The sequence below is a fragment of the Lolium rigidum genome, chromosome 6, assembly GCF_022539505.1.
Source record: "Lolium rigidum isolate FL_2022 chromosome 6, APGP_CSIRO_Lrig_0.1, whole genome shotgun sequence".
NCBI lineage: Eukaryota > Viridiplantae > Streptophyta > Magnoliopsida > Poales > Poaceae > Lolium > Lolium rigidum.
In genome coordinates this window covers 257733322-257751580 of record NC_061513.1, presented here as the reverse complement: position 1 = coordinate 257751580, position 18259 = coordinate 257733322, and positions in this window count along the sequence as shown.

Genomic DNA, 18259 nt, shown 5'->3' with positions numbered 1-18259 from the left:
ACAACCTTGTGTCCAGGAAAGTACAAGTCGGTGCTCAAAATATTATTCTGCAACCGGTTGCAGAATAGTGCTGGTATATATATATATATATATATTATTTTCTGAATATTCTAACCTACATCAAAGAATACACAATGCATTATTATTGCACATTTAATTTTTGTTTCCCAAAACTTCCCTCCCAATTAATTATTTGCACATGAAATGATAGGCCCCAAACCGTTCCAAAGAAACCCCAAACCCCCAAAACTCTCCCGCCTGTAGCTCCCTCCCGCCACTCACCAAACCCAAAACCCAATTCCATTTGAATTCTCCCGCCACTCACAAAATCTGTAAAGAGGACATGCAAATGACCGAAACACCCCCACCTAAGCTGAAAAGGAGGGACATTTCGGACAAATCACGCCCAGACATCGTTCTATCCACACACACACACATCCCCACCCACCGAAATTGCCCACCCACACACAAATTTCAATCCCAAATTCCCCACCCACACACACATCTCCACCCGGCGATGGCCACCGACGAGCGGACGAGCGGAGAACGACAGCACGTCGACGATGGCCGCAAGATCTACAGCCGAGTTCCCTGCTCCTCCCGACCCCTGCTCCCTCCTCCATGGCTTTTTCTTGGCCTGCTTATGGTTTATTCGGGCTGGCTAGGGTCCATGGCTAGGGTTAGGGATTTCGTGGCATGGCTAGGGTTAGGGATTTCATGGCACGGCTTGTTTGCTCGGCCTGCCTAGGGTTAGGGTTTGCTCGGCCTGGCATGGTTCTTGCGGCAACCAGTCCATGATTGCTGCAGATCTTGCTTGGCATAGGTCTTGCTGCAACCAGTCCATGATTGTTGCAGATCTTGCTTGGCTTAGGCTCTGTAGATTGTGGATCTCGTTTACTGCAGTCCATATATACATGAATACCTGCTACGGATCATGCTTGCTGCAACCAGTACATACATGATTACATGCTAGAGATGTTTACCATGGCATGCCCTTTTATATTTCGTTGATGAACCTTTGTATTGCCCTGTTATCCTGCGTTGATGTTTACCAACGCATGCCCTTTTGTATTTCGTTGATGAACCTTTGTAGAACATGAGCATATACATGCCTCCTACCGCTTTACTGGTACATGTCTATATATTGTTGTATGAGGTTATTTGTGTAATGATTCTAACCTGCTATTTTTTAGGTAATACTATCAAGGTTTGATCAACTTCAAGGAGCAAGGAGAACCAGGTGATGGTTGATCAACATGAATCTATGTTGCTTGGATCTTTTAATTGCATACCATATGATGTATCTGTTGTCACTAATTCGTATTCATTTTGTTTTGCCAACACAGATCCAAGCCCTCAACAACAGTCATGGCAAAGAATGGGGAGAAGCGGGTGGCTGGTATGGAACTTCATCCTTTAACATCATTGTGTCTAATGCTCATAAACTGGGAAGAAGCAGGTGGCTGGTAATTGAAGTTTAGTGTTCCATTCTGAATAATTGTGTACCTAAATAGTCTACCAGGATTAAATGAAACTAAAAGCTGGTACTTGCTACGATTAAACAATTTACCTTTGTTTTTTGAGTTGTCTTGCTCCCCTATGCATTTCAACCATTCATCGAATGGTTACATTTTTTCTTATACATGTAAAGAAGCGCCCCTCACTGAAATAGAGAACATCAGAGCTACCGCAATTATGCGGAACAACCGCATCTTAGAGTCCCTCGGTATTCCCGCCATAGTGTCAATGATTAGGAAGACACAAGGTGGACGATGTGGTAGCCCACTTTCAAGTGATGGGTCATCTTCCATAACACAAGGCAAGAGCTCTAACTATAATCCGAGAGATGACCAAGTAACTGAGGAGGAGGAGGAGGTTCAGGACATTTAGGAGAGGGGATTGTGCAGGTGCATACTCCTCATCATTGTTGGAGGGCTGGGATTACTTTTATCTGCTTGCTTATTTTTGTTTTGCTATAACCTATTATGTAATGCCATTGTTTTTGCTATTTGTACGAGGTATTGAAGATTCACAAGAGTAGAAAGAAGAAGGATGGTGTTAAAAAGCCAGCAGCCCCAAGGAGGAGTAAGAGGTTCCAAGAAACACCAAGTTCAATGCCTTCCGGAAGAGTGTTTGCTGATGCTCCAGGTGCAACAAAGAGGCCTCTGGAAGTTCTTGATGAACTTCCTCCCAAAAGAGTCTCCAGGAGGTCAGCGACGGAGGTGTCTGCAACCAATCATGAAGATACCCCGCTCCGCAACAATCACAGAAGCTCAGCGAAGATGGATGAAGGATCTCAGTCAATGGATGAAGGAAGTATTATGCGCAGGGGGCCCAGTCCTACTGCATCTGCTGGCAGGGGTCATGAGCACTTTGACTCTGATGGCTTCCTTGATCCCGAGGTTGAATTCAGTGATGCAGGCAAGTTTTCCTTTGGACAGTTGTCCATGCTATCATCTGCATTTGTTATCTTTCTAGACTCTTTTGGATGTGTGTTGTTTTATAACATGATCTTTGTATGTATGCTATTCAGATGCAACCACACCATCTACTATTGTCAAGCGTAAAAGGAAGGGCAAAGGGTTGGAGAAGATTACCCAAGGGTTGGGAGGCAAGGTTTCCGTTGAGATTCCTGAAGGGATGAAACGTCCTGAGAAGCCTTTGTCGGCTGCCAAGTTTGCATCGGAGGGTGGATTGATTGCAAGAGACTGATACGTCCAATTTGCATCACTATTTTATATCATAATTTGCTGTTATTCATTGATATATTTCATATTTGGAGAGGATACTTATGTTATTTCATCCATTTTGCATGTTTCATGATTATTTGGGGATCGCGCACCGGAGCCAGGATTCTGCTGGAAAAAGCATCGTCAGAACGCAATATTTCGGAAGATCAACAATTGACGGGAATTACACGAAAACTCCTATTTTTCCAGATGACGAAGTGAGCCGGAAGGGGGAGCCGAGGAGGGCCGCCATGGGCCCCCTCACGAGGCCGGCGCGGGCCCTGCCTCGGCCGCGCCGCCCTATGAGGAGGGGGCCCACAGCCCCCTCTCGCCTCCTTTTCTTCGCGTACTACTTCGTCCCGAAAACCCAAGCCGAGGGGGTACGTCGCGAAGAGTCACGGCCGCGCTCTGCGGGGCGGAGAACACCGAGAGAAAAGAGCTCTCCGGCGGGCAGGAATCCGCCGGGGAAATTCCCTCCCGGAGGGGGAAATCGACGCCATCGTCACCGTCATCGAGCTGGACATCATCTCCATCACCATCACCATCATCTTCATCATCATCACCGCTGTCTCCACCGCTGCACGTCGTCACCGCTGTAGCAATTTGGGTTTGATCTTGATTGTTTGATAGGGGAAACTCTCCCGGTGTTGATTTCTACATGTTATTGATGCTATTGAGTGAAACCGTTGAACCAAGGTTTATGTTCAGATTGTTATTCATTATCATATCACCTCTGATCATGTTCCATATGATGTCTCGTGAGTAGTTCGTTTAGTTCTTGAGGACATGGGTGAAGTCTAAATGTTAGTAGTGAAGTATCGTTGAGTAATATTCAATGTTATGATATTTAAGTTGTGGTGTTATTCTTCTAGTGGTGTCGTGTGAACGTCGACTACACGACACTTCACCTTTATGGGCCTAGGAGAATGCATCTTGTACTCGTTTGCCAATTGCGGGGTTGCCGGAGTGACGAAACCTGAGCCCCGTTGGTATATCGATGCGGGAGGGATCGCAGGATCTCGAGTTTAAGGCTGTGGTTAGATTTATCTTAATTACTTTCTTGTAGTTGCGGATGCTTGCAAGGGGTATAATCACAAGTATGTATTAGTCCTAGGAAGGGCGGTACATTAGCATAGGTTCACCCACACAACACTTATCAAAACAATGAAGATTAATTAGCCGTATGTAGCGAAAGCACTAGACTAAAATCCCGTGTGTCTCGAGAATGTTTGGTCATTATAAGTAAACAAACCGGCTTGTCCTTTGTGCTAAAAAGGATTGGGCCACTCGCTGCAATTGTTACTCTCGCACTTTACTTACTCGTATTTTATTCATCTGTTATATCAAAACCCCCTGAATACTTGTCTGTGAGCATTTACAGTGAATCCTTCATCGAAACTGCTTGTCAACACCTTCTCGCTCCTCGTTGGGATCGACATTCTTACTTATCGAAGATATCTGCGATACACCCCCTATACTTGTGGGTCATCAAGACTATTTTCCGGCGCCGTTGCCGGTGAGTGAAGCGCTATTGGTAAGTGGAATTGGTAAGGGAAATTTCTACCGTTTGTGCTGATTTTATTTTCTGCCTGTTGCTATAACTCATTATGGAGAGATCTTCTCTTGAGTGTTTATTTGGGAAATCTACTACTACTGCAAAGGTAGTGGATGAGCAGGTAAGAAAGAATTACCATACAAAATACCTATGAAAATTATTGAACGTGTAGTGGGTAACCGTTATACAGGGGATGGAACTGTCCACCCTGGAGATCATTTACTGTTCTTACATGAATTATGCGGTTTATTCAAGTGTGCAGGTATTGCTATGGATGAAGTGAGGAAGAAATTATTCTCTCGTATCGTTGTCCGGTAAAGCGGCGCATTGGTATAAATTACTTGGATAATGGGGATTCTCTTGAATGGAATGATATTGTGCCCCGGTTTTATTCTAAGTTCTATCCTCCAAGTGAGATTCACAAAGATCGGAATCGCATATATAATTTTTGGCCTCATGAAGGAGAAAGTATTGCCCAAGCGTGGGGGAGATTGAAGTCTTTAATGCTCAAATGCCCCATTCATGAGCTTCCTGGTAATATTATTATTGATAATTTCTATGCAAGACTTTCTTTTCAAGACAAGACCTTGCTGGATACTTCTTGTTCTCGGATCATTTACACGCAACAAGGAAGAGTTTAAAAGGGACCTTCTTAACCGGATCCAAGAAAATACTCGAAGGATGGGAGAACGACAAGGATAGAGAACCGGGTATAATTTATGATTATAAATGCATTGAAGCTTTTATGGATACCGATAAATTTCGTAATATGAGTGCTACTTATGGTCTTGATTCTCAAGTTGCCGCAAATCTTTATAAAGCTTTTGCCTCTCATTATGAATTGCCTAAGAAGAACTTTGATAAGTATCATGAACCGTATAAAGATAAAATTGATTCATCTATAAATAAATGTGTTGTAGTTGAAACTGTTGATCATGTTATTCACGAAGCTTATATTGAAAAAACTCCTTTCCCTGCTAAAATGAAGGAGTATTCTGTTATAAATAGTGCGGTTCATAAAAGTGAAAAGAAACCTATAGAACGTGAAGAACAAATAAAAGTTGAACCTGCTGTTGCAATTGTTAAAGATCTTGTGACTGAAAACGTAGAAGATGGTCATATTATTTTTTGTGAAGATGCTTCTAATATTGTTTCGCATCCTAATAAGTCTAGGAAAGCTAGTGTTCCTATGCTATCTGTTAGAATTGGTGATCATTGTTATTATGGTTTATGTGATATTGGTGCAAGTATTAGTGCTATTCCTTATGAGCTTTACACGGAGATTATGCACGAAATTGGTTCTTGTGAACTTGAAGATATTGATGTGGTTATTCGGCTGGCTAATAGAGAAACTATCTCTCCAATTGGTATTATTCGAGATGTTGAAGTTCTATGTGGTAAGATTAAATATCCTGCTGACTTTTTGGTACTTGGTTCTGCTGCTAGTAAATATTGTCCTATCATTTTGGGTAGACCTTTTCTAAATACTTGTGGAGCTATTATAGATTGCAAGAAAGAGAAAATTTTGACTAAATTTGCTGGTGAATCTTATGAGTTTAACTTCTCTAAATTTACCAAAACTCCTTATAAAATTGATTCGCCTAATAGTGATTTTAAAGTTGAACAGTGTGCATCTATTGTTCTTGCTCCTAATAATCCTTTGCAGCAACATTTGGAGAATAGTGAGAGTGAAGTTTTTAGGGAAGAAAGAAATGAGCTTGATGAAATTTTCCTTCGTCAACCTATTCTTAAGCATGATTTACCGAGTGGAAGATTTGGGTACAACACCACCACCAAAGGAAGATCCTGTCTTTGATTTAAAACCATTGCTCGATAATCTTAAATATGCTCATATTGATGATAAGAAAATATATCCTGTTATTATTAGTTCTAAGCTTTCAGAGTTTGAAGAAGAAAGGTTATTGGAAATACTGAAGAAACACCGAGGTGCTATTGGCTACACTCTTGATGACTTGAAGGGGATTTCTCCGTCTATTTGCCAACACACCATTAATATGGAAGATGATGCGAAGCCTGTTGTTGAACCCCAGCGTCGTCTAATTCCTAAAATGAAGGATGTGGTAAGAAATGAGGTATTAAGACTCCTTGAAGCTAGTATTATATATCCTATTGCTGATAGTAGATGGGTTAGTACTGTGCATTGTGTTCCTAAGAAAGGAGGGATGACTGTTGTGCCTAATGATAATGATGAGCTCATACCTCAAAGAGTAGTTGTAGGTTATAGAATGTGCATTGATTACCGAAAATTTAATAAGGTTACTAAGAAAGATCATTACCCTTTGCCTTTTATTGATCAAATGTTAGAAAGGTTATCTAAAAATACTCATTTTTTCTTTCTTGATGGTTATTCTGGGTTTTCACAAATTGTTGTTAAAACTAAAGATCAAGAGAAAACCACTTTCACTTGTCCCTATGGAACTTATGCTTATAGGCGTATGCCTTTTGGTTTATGTAATGCTCCTGCTACTTTTCAAAGATGCATGTCTGCTATTTTTCATGGCTTTTGTGAGAGTATTGTGGAGGTATTCATGGATGAGTTTTCTCGTCTATGGGAATTCTTTTTGATAGTTGCTTGCGAAACCTTGATAAAGTTTTGCGAGAGATGTGAAGAAACTAACCTTGTTCTTAATTGGGAGAAATGCCACTTTATGGTTAATGAAGGAATTGTATTGGGACATAAAATTTCCGAGAGAGGTATTGAAGTTGATAGAGCTAAAGTTGAAGCTATTGAGAAGATGCCCTATCCTAGGGATGTTAAAGGTATTCGTAGTGTTCTTGGTCATGCTGGGTTTTATAGGAGGTTTATTAAAGACTTCTCTAAGATTTTAAAGCCTCTTACTAATCTTCTTCAAAAAGATGTACCTTTTGTTTTTGATGATGATTGTATGGAAGCTTTTGAAACTCTAAAAAAGGCCTTAACAACTGCCCCTATAGTTGAACCTCCTGATTGGAACTTACCATTTGAAATTATGTGTGATGCTAGTGATTTTGCTATAGGCGATGTTCTTGGACAGCGGGTAGATAAGAAACTGAATGTTATTCATTATGCTAGTAAAACTCTTGATGCTGCTCAAAGAAATTATGCTACTACTGAAAAAGAATTGTTAGCTGTAGTCTTTGCTTGTGATAAATTTAGATCTTATATTGTTGATTCGAAAGTTACAATTCATACTGATCATGCTGCAATTAGATATCTTATGACAAAGAAAGATGCTAAGCCAAGGCTTATTAGATGGGTACTTCTTTTGCAAGAATTTGATTTGCATATTGTAGATATGAAAGGTGCTGATAATCCTGTTGCTGATAATTTGTCTAGATTGGAAAATATTGCTTATGATCCTGTTCCTGTTAATGATAGTTTTCCAAATGAACAATTGGCTGTAATAAAGGTGAGCTCGTGAGACAGTCCTTGGTATGCTGATTATGCTAACTTTATTGTTTCCAAGTACTTGCCTCCAACCTTTTCAGCTCAACAAAGGAGGAAATTCTTTTATGACTTGAGGCATTATTTTTGGGATGACCCACACTTATATAAAGAAGGAGTGGATGGTATTCTGCGAAGATGTGTTCCCGAATATGAACAACAAGAGATATTGAGTAAATGTCATGGTAGTGCTTATGGAGGACATCACACCGGAGATAGAACCGCGCAAAAGGTTCTACAATCAGATTTTATTGGCCAACTCTCTTCAAAGATGCAAGGAAGTTTATTTTATCTTGTGATGAATGTCAAAGGATTGGTAATATCTCCAGACGCAATGAAATGTCTATGAATTATACTCTTGTTATTGAACCATTTGATTGTTGGGGATTTGACTTCATGGGACCTTTTCCCTCTTCAGAAGGTAACACTCATATACTTGTTGTTGTTGATTATGTTACTAAATGGGTGGAAGCCATACCTACAAAAAGGTGCTGATGGTGAGACCTCTTTAAGAATGCTTTTAGACATTATTTTTCCTAGATTTGGAGTTCCTAGATATATTATGATAGATGGAGGTTCGCATTTTATTCATGGTGGTTTTAGAAAAACTCTTGCTAAATATGGTATTAATCATAGAATTGCTTCCGCTTATCATCCTCAAACTAGTGGGCAAGTAGAACTATCAAATAGAGAAATTAAATCTATCTTGCAAAAGACTCGTTAATAAAACTAGAAAGAATTGGGCTAGTAAATTGAAGGAAGCGCTATGGGCTTATAGAACTGCTTATAAAAACCCCATGGGAATGTCACCTTATAAAATGGTCTATGGAAAAGCTTGTCATTTACCTTTAGAACTAGAGCACAAAGCTTATTGGGTTGTTAGAGAATTAAATAAAGATCCTAAACTAGCCGGTAATAAGAGGTTGTTGCAATTAAGTTCTCTAGATGAATGGAGAAGTGAAGCTTATGAAAATGCTAAACTCTTTAAAGAGAAAGTTAAGAAATGGCATGATATAAGGATTATCAAAAGAGAGTTTAATATTGGGGATAAAGTCCTGTTGTATCGGTCTCGTCTCAGATTCTTTGCAGGGAAATTACTCTCGAAATGGGAAGGACCGTATGTTGTTGAGGAGGTGTATCGATCAGGAGCAATTAAAATTAGTTCTCTCCAAGGCAATGCCACGCAAGTGGTGAATGGACAAAGACTCAAGCATTATATCTCAGGTGATTCTTATAATGTAGATGTTGATGTTATTCAAGTGGAAACACCGGAGGCTTTCATCAAAGGTCAAATTGACAGTCCGCCAGAACCCGACTTTGAATAGGTAACAGTACAGGTAATAAAGAGTTCGCAATTTACTTTCCGAACAATGTTTTTGCTGTTTTTGGAAAATATGAAAAATTACGAGATCGAAACGGAGTGGAGGAGGCGCACGAGGAGGTGCCCCCATAGGCCGGCGCGGGCCCCAGCTTGGCCGCGCCGCCCTATGAGGACACCGCCTCGTTGCCCCTCTCCGACTCTGGTTCGACCTGGTACTTTCCGTTTGTTGTGAAATTTTTTGCTATATAATCCCCCGGACCCCTGGAGGTCCGTATATCGTTTTCTCGACGCGTTTTGTTTCGAGCTGTTTCTGCTAGGATTCGCTTCGGATCTAGAGGTGTGATGTCTTCGTCAGAAACTCCGAAGGACAGCTCCCGCAAGGACTTTGGCAACTTGTACATGGACGAGCTGAGGATGCATCCCAAGGAGTTGCTGCTCGTTGATGGGGAGCTGCAGATCAAAGATGTTCAGGGTCCCAAAGGAGAAGGAACCTTGGAAGACAGGATGGAGAAGCTAGAACAAGAGGTCTTCAACTACAAGAAGATGGCCGAGCGTGAAGTGGATATCTTCCACAAGATTGTGTACGAACTCATTGCTGAACACGAGAAGGAAAGCTGCAAAGCTATGGGGCGACATCCTCTCACTTCACGACACTGTCAACAAACTCCAAGCTCAACTCTATGACGTTCATAATCAGAAGCGTGAGTATGAAAACAGGTTTAAACACATAAGCCATGCTTGCTAGTTTCGAGGATTCCCGAGACCAAGATGTCATTTGTTGATGGAGAGCCTCTTTCTTGGAAGTCTGAAGACGGGAATTCATCACCACCATCGCCAAAGGATTAATTCATCATCGGTATTGGCATCCTCTTGGTTTGTTCCAAGCTTGGGGGAGTGCCGCGGTATCACATCATCACCACCCTTTTACTTTTTACTATCAAGTAGTGTCATATCATGAGTAGGGAAGTTATCATATAAGATGGGTTGCAGTTTGGAAGTATCTCTCCTTTAGTTGGTTGTCTATGCATCCCTTGGTGTGAGTTATCGATATGAAATATTAATGGGAAGTCTTACCATTTACATATTGCACACCTTATTTTAGTTTGCAATCTCTATTATATGATTGATCTTGATTTTAGTATTGGTACCACTTTGGGAGCATTGAGTAAATCTATTTGGTTTTGGCAAACTTAGCATTGGTCAATAGCAACAACACCTTGAGGTTTAAGTAGAAAAGAGAAATACATATAGTTGTTTCATTGTCTTCCTTTCTTGTTAGCTCATAGCTTATTATTCTGAAGTTAAAATTGTTTGTGCTTGCAAGAAAGATGCATGATTGTTTCTATCACATGTATATTCGTTTGTTTCCCTCAACTCTTATGCTTGCTAATTAACCTTGCTAGCCAAAGACACCATGCCGAGAGGGAATGCTTCTCGTACATCCAAACCTCGAACCCAAACCTATGCCATTTGTGTCCACCATATCTACCTACTGCATGGTATTTCTTGCCATTCCAAGTAAATACTTCATGTGCTACCTTTAAACAATTCAAAATTTATTACTTCTTATTTGTGTCAATGTTTTATAGCTCATGAGGAAGTATGTGGTGTTTTATCTTTCGAGTCTTGTTAGGCAGCTTCCACTAATGGACTAGTGGCTTCATCCACTTATCCTATAATTTTGCAAAAAGAGTCGGCAACGGGGTTCCCAGCCCCAATTAATCAACTTTCATTAATGATTCTCTTCACATGTTTTGCTCCGATTCATCGGTAAGCAACTTAATTTTGCAATAGACACTCCTCCATGGTATGAGATTGTTGGAAGGCACCCGAGGATTCGGTTAGCCATGGCTTGTGTAAGCAAAGGTTGGGGGAGTGTCATCCTTAAATAAACTAAAGTACATGTGTAAACAAAAGAGAAGAGGGATGATCTACTTTGTTGGTAGAGATAACGTCCTTCATGGGAGCCGCTCTTTGGAGGTCTGTTTGGCAAGGGGGTTAGAGTACCCGCTACCAGTCGTTGACAACAACAAACACCTCTTAAAACTTTACTTTTATTCTCTTTATATGATTTCAAAACTAAAAAAGCTCTAGCACATGATTTAATCCCTGCTTCCCTCTGCGAAGGGCCTGTCTTTTACTTTATGTTGAGTCAGTAAACCAATTTCCCTCCATCTCAAGCAAGCATTTTAGTTGTTGTGATCAAACTATTATATTGTGATTTGCTTCATCATGTCTTTTATTGTTTAGTACAAGTTTTACCTGAATGAATATAGCTTTGAAAGTCATCAATGATTACTATGATTGAGTATGCAAGTTTACCATAAGCTTTAATATGAGAGCGATGCTCAATAGATAAGTATAATCTGTTAACTGTTCTCTGACCAAGAACAAAGTTTGCCATCACCAATTATGATTTCTTATGCACCTTTATTTGTGATTACCTTATACTTATTTCAAGTTGAGTTATATGAGGAAGTTGTCTACTAGAATGTCTTGTGTGAATGAATATGATGCTTCTTGTCCGTATTTGATTTATCGACTCTTCACTCCATAAACATGTGGTCCTGTTTACCGAGTTCAGTTTCGCTTGGGGACAAGCGAGGTCTAAGCTTGGGGGGAGTTGATACGTCCAATTTGCATCACTATTTTATATCATAATTTGCTGTTATTCATTGATATATTTCATATTTGGAGAGGATACTTATGTTATTTCATCCATTTTGCATGTTTCATGATTATTTGGGGATCGCGCACCGGAGCCAGGATTCTGCTGGAAAAAGCATCGTCAGAACGCAATATTTCGGAAGATCAACAATTGACGGGAATTACACGAAAACTCCTATTTTTCCAGATGACGAAGGGAGCCAGAAGGGGGAGCTGAGGAGGGCCGCCATGGGCCCCCCTCACAGGCCGGCGCGGGCCCTGCCCTGGCCGCGCCGCCCTGTGAGGAGGGGGCCCACAGCCCCCTCTCGCCTCCTTTTCTTCGCGTACTCCTTCGTCCCGAAAACCTAAGCCAGAGGGGGTACGTCGCGAAGAGTCACAGCCGCCTCTGCGGGGCGGAGAACACCAGAGAGAAAGAGCTCTCCGGCGGGCAGGAATCCGCCGGGGAAATTCCCTCCCGGAGGGCGGAAATCGACGCCATCGTCACCGTCATCGAGCTGGACATCATCTCCATCACCATCACCATCATCTTCATCATCATCACCGCCGTCTCCACCGCTGCACCTCGTCACCGCTGTAGCAATTTGGGTTTGATCTTGATTGTTTGATAGGGGAAACTCTCCGGGTGTTGATTTCTACATGTTATTGATGCTATTGAGTGAAACCGTTGAACCAAGGTTTATGTTCAGATTGTTATTCATTATCATATCACCTCTGATCATGTTACATATGATTTCTCGTGAGTAGTTCGTTTAGTTCTTGAGGACATGGGTGAAGTCTAAATGTTAGTAGTGAAGTATGGTTGAGTAATATTCAATGTTATGATATTTAAGTTGTGGTGTTATTCTTCTAGTGGTGTCGTGTGAACGTCGACTACACGACACTTCACCTTTATGGGCCTAGGGGAATGCATCTTGTACTCGTTTGCCAATTGTGGGGTTGCCGAGTGACAGAAACCCGAGCCCCGTTGGTATATCGATGCGGGAGGGATCGCGGGATCTCGAGTTTAAGGTCTGTGGTTAGATTTATCTTAATTACTTTCTTGTAGTTGCGGATGCTTGCAAGGGGTATAATCACAAGTATGTATTAGTCCTAGGAAGGGCGGTACATTAGCATAGGTTCACCCACACAACACTTATCAAAACAATGAAGATTAATTAGCCGTATGTAGCGAAAGCACTAGACTAAAATCCCGTGTGTCCTCGAGAACGTTTAGTCATTATAAGTAAACAAACCGGCTTGTCCTTTGTGCTAAAAAGGATTGGGCCACTCGCTGCAATTGTTACTCTCGCACTTTACTTACTCGTATTTTATTCATCTGTTATATCAAAAACCTCTGAATACTTGTCTGTGAGCATTTACAGTGAATCCTTCATCGAAACTGCTTGTCAACACCTTCTGCTCCTCGTTGGGATCGACATTCTTACTTATCGAAGATACTGCGATACACCCCCTATACTTGTGGGTCATCAGAGACCAGATGCCAGTCTTTATGCATTACAAGGAGTACAAGAAGGACAAGAATATGTTGACCAACTTCATTGGGAAAGTGGGGGTAATCTTCTTGATCACCAGTTGATTGGTTAAACTGATAGGAGTGCTTGCTCTGATTGTTAAAAGCTCATGATAACTAACTTTGTGTCATTTCCCTTGTTTGCTTTGTAGGAAAATTTCAACATGGACACAAAGTCGGATGTCATCAAGAATGCTTGATGTGACATCCTGAAGAATGTGACAAGGATTACCAGGCGCTGCTCATTTGGACTGAAGAAAACGATGCAAGGGTTGCTCAGATGATGGCGTTGTTTGGAGCTAGATCTACTGGGAATTAGAGGGTTTTGTTGTGTGCTGGTTCTCTGTCTTTTGGTGTGAAAAACTTGGTCTTATGTCCTGTTGGGTTGGTGTTTTTGTGCACCATGTTGGTGAATCTGTGAACATGTGAACCTGGTCATTTTGATGAATCTGTGAACATGTTGTGATGCTGCTGTGAATTATGTGCTGCTGTGAACAGATTTGCAATGTTGATTTTTGTATTTAGCTGCTGAATTTCATAATTTAGACCATCTCCAGCCGCGTCCCCCAATGCGTCCCCTAAAGGGATTTGGGGCGCGCCGGACAAAAAATGCGTTCCAGCCGCGTCCCCCAAAGCCCATTTTTGTCCGGCGCGCCCCCATACGGTGTCCGGCGCCCCGAGCCCGTCCCCGTCCCACAGGGGACGCACCGGGGACGCCGGACACAACGAAAAGCGAGACGGGGAGTGGCGGGGTCGACTCGTCAGCCGCACAATAAATTTTTAACCTAACCGTCGCCTACCTCGCGACGGAAGTTATTGGCGGTGCAGTTCCCGCAGCGACGCAGCGACGCGTCCCGTCGCGCCTAGCTTTGCGTGCCGGCGTTAATGCGCGCCACCGCTCCCCCGCCTCCCTCCGGCCTATAAAAGGGCCGCCTCTCATCGTCCCTCTCACACACAAACCCTTGCGCCTCTCTCCCAAACCCTAGTCGCCACCATCTCAACAAGACTCGACGCTATGTCCGGTAGAGGCGGAGGCCGACCTCGCGGCCATGGTCGTGGTCGTGGGCATGGCCGCGGCAGAGCTGAGCGCTCGCCGTCGCCTTCCACGCTGTCGAGGCGGTTCCTCGGCAATGCCCACCATGAGGGGCTTGGGTTTTAGAGAAAGGCAACGACGGAAGTTCTGGGAGCGAGGCGGTACACAACGTACCCAGGTTCACGTCCCCGCGGTGGAGGATCGCTATGTCCTGCTAGCAATCCACTATATGAATATATAGATACAGGGGGCCGCCATAGGCGGAGTTGTTGGATCTAGTCTAGTTCTAGTCCGCGGGTTGCGGTGTCTAGGCGTGTCGCCTCTATGATTATGTTTCCGATTGTGTGTGTCCCTAAGGGGTGCCCCTGCCTGGCTTTATATATTAGCCAAGCTAGGGTTTACAAGAGTCCTAGTAGGATTTGTATTGGAGTCTTCTTTCCTTGTAGTCCAAGTTGAGGCGCGTACAGGTCCAGCTTGTCGAGTCCTCGTGCTGGTCCACCTTCATAGTTTGCACCGGGTATGGCAATGTCGAGTACCCGAAGGGTTATGCCCACGTCAGTAGCCCCCGAGTGTCTGGCCGAAGTGAAGCTTCGGGCAGGGACTAAAGTTTGTCTTCGCCGAATGTCTTGATCATCTGTTGAATCTTGTGCTTGATGTAGAGTCGAAGTTGCTTTCTTTCGGGTGCGCGAAGCGCTCCCGATGGGAGTAGCCCCCAAGTCTATGGGCGGGTGCTTGCAGCCACGCATAGACTCAAGTTGTACTACTCGAAGATCTTGATTGTTGATGCCGATATCTTCAACTTTATTCTTCTTTGTTGGCGAGGTTGCCATATTTTTTTTATCGGGTGCGCAACTAGCGCTCCCGATGGGAGTAGCCCCGAGCTCGTAGATAAATATGAAATAGTTATGTATAGGGTGTAAAAAATGCTAAGTCAAACACCGTAGACTTTTTCAAGTTCCGAGAAATTGATGCCGATGACTCTGATGATGCCATAGATAGAGGAGTTGATGATTCAGATGATATCCCAGAGGAGCCGATGATTGAGATGATGGTCCTGAGAAGACGATGATTGAGATGATGGCCCAAAGGAGCCGATGATTGGGATGATGGCCCAGAGGAGCCGATGATTCGGATGATACCCAGGAGAAGCCGATGATTCGGATGATGGCCAAGACGAGCCGATAATTTTATCGGGTGCGCGTCCAGTGCTCCCGATGGAAGTAGCCCCCGAGTCTGGGCACTGATGCTTGCAACCGTGAGTAGACTCAAGTCGAGCAACCCGATGTTTATAGTTTTCTTCAGGTGCCGTTGACACATTGTTGTTTATTTCAAGGGGCAAAACACACCTTGAGCATCGTTGATGCCATTGTTTGTAAGTTTTTTGGTAGGTACATGTATATGCACTTTTACCGTGTCAATGCCGTTGGCAAATTTTGAAGGAGCAAATCTTAATTGCCCGTTTAAGCGTATGTGTATTCGTTGGTCAGCAAATTGTTTGAGTGATCAGCTCGTGTTGCAGGTCTTGCTAAACCCGTTGTATGTGCAACTTCGCTTTCAACCGATGTATGTTTTGACCGTGGGTCGTTTTCGTACGTGTTTCATGATCCTTGCTATCTGCGGCACTCTTTGAGGCATCTATAGCAAAGAAAAAGAGCAAGGTCCCTGTTGCTTCATGATCCTTGCTATTTGCGGCACCCTTTGAGGCATCTATAGCAAAGGAAAAGAGCAAGGTCTTCGTTGCTTCATGGTCCTTGCTATTTGCGGCACTCTTTGAGGCATCTATAGCAAAGGAAAAGAGCAATGTCCCCGTTGATTTTGCATCATAGCACTCGTAGTTTCAGAGGCTTTTTTAGAGTGCAATCTCTGGGCGTATTTCCATCGCACCGATGTTCGTTGAAATATACGAACAAGGTTCCTGACGATGTAGTTCGGGTGTCCCGAATTACTGCAATTCTTCAAACTTGAGTCTTCATATCTTCTTAGGGTCCAGCGAACCGGCGCTCCCGATAGGAGTAATAGTCTTCATATCTTCTTAGGTTCCAGCGAACCGGCGCTCCCGATGGGAGTAATAGTCTTCATATCTTCTTGGGTTCCAACAAACCGGCGCTCCCGATGGGAGTAATAGTCTTCAAATCTTCTTGGGTTCCAGTGAACCAGCGCTCCCGATAGGAGTAACCGCAATAGCTCGAAGAGCCCCCGAGTAATTCCAGCGCTCCCAATGGGATCGCATCGGGTCGATATTAAATAAGATGATATCCATTGAATATTCTAGATGATGAATCCACCAACCCGAGAGTGCATCGGGAGAAGATATGTCCAGAGCCGAAGAAGATAAGTCCATCGAGTAGTCATAGATGATGAAGAAAATAAATCCACCGATTCGGGGAAAATAAATTCACCGAAAGTACTTGGAGGTAACGATGTAATGGCGCCTCCCCAATCATCGGGTGTGGCGAAAGGAAGAGGAACATTTAGTTCTGCAGGCGCAGCCGAAATAATTGCGCCATCCAAGATAATTCATGCCGGCGGGTGCAGCCGAAATAATCCCGCGGCCAGAGATAGTCCATGCGGCAGGCTCAGCCCAAATAATTCCGCGGCCAGAGATAGAACATGCGGCAGGCGCAGCCGAAATAATTCCGCGGCCAGAGATAGTCCATGCGGCAGGCGCAGCCGCAATAATTCCGCGGCCAGAGATAGTCCACGCGGCGCCTAGCTGACGTAGCCGATGAAGAGGACGCGATTGACATAGCTGATCCGCTGCGGGTGAGCATCCGAATATATCGGGTCCGTAATGTCGGGTCTGCGGCAGGCGAGCCCCCGAGTAAGACGAGTCCGCGATATCGGGTCCAAGACACGCGAGCCCCGAGTGTGCGATGGCGAGTGCGTGACGGCGGGCGCGGTCGACCGAACAGAATAATCAAAGTTTTGCTTCAATCTGCGGTTATGTTACTGGCGCAAAAACCTGCGCGCAAATAACGATGACGAGCCAAAGAATATTTGTCGAAATAAAATTTTGCGAGTAGTAATTAACTGGAAGTATAGCACCTGGTATTTTTCGTCGGATGGCGAGTTTGTAATGAACTCGGAAGACTGGTAGTCTTCTTGCTTGCATGAAGTATCGCCCAACAAATTAGACTTGTCGTCGGCCACGTCCAAGCAATGCTTCTTTTTTCTTCTTTGCACCTGTACGGATTAAGCTGGTCCTCCTGCCATGATTGCATCCGATGGATAGTACGTTTCAGTCATGATTTTCTCCTTGAAACCTGAGGAAACGCCCTAGCGCAGATGCTAGTGACCTGACAGCTTGCGGCAGGCTGATGCTCCCGAGCTGCTCTTTCCTCTTTTCTTTTTGCAAATTCGTTTGCCTCCTGGTCGATAGATGCACCGTGCCGCCATGCACACTGTTTTCGCTAGAGAATCCAGAAGACGTCCGCCATTGTTGGCGATGACGCAGCCGATTTAAATGCGATCCAGCCGGAACGATTATGATGATGATGTTTGAACACGTCGGTCGGCGCGGGTGAAGAAGCCGATGAAGATCTTGTTGCAGATGTCGATGAAGGGTCCCGCCCAGATGACAAAATCCAGTCGTCGCTTTCCCACATACGGCGTCAATTGTTGAGGCGGTTCCTCGGCAATGCCCACCATGAGGGGCTTGGGTTTTAGAGAAAGGCGACGACGGAAGTTCCGGGAGCGAGGCGGTACACGACGTACCCAGGTTCACGTCCCCGCGGTGGAGGATCGCTACGTCCTGCTAGCAATCCACTATATGAATATATAGGTACAGGGGGCCGCCATAGGCGGAGTTGTTGGATCTAGTCTAGTTCTAGTCCGCGGGTTGCGGTGTCTAGGCGTGTCGCCTCTATGATTATGTTTCCGATTGTGTGTGTCCCTAAGGGGTGCCCCTGCCTGGCTTTATATATTAGCCAAGTTAGGGTTTACAAGAGTCCTAGTAGGATTCGTATTGGAGTCTTCTTTCCTTGTAGTCCAAGTTGACGC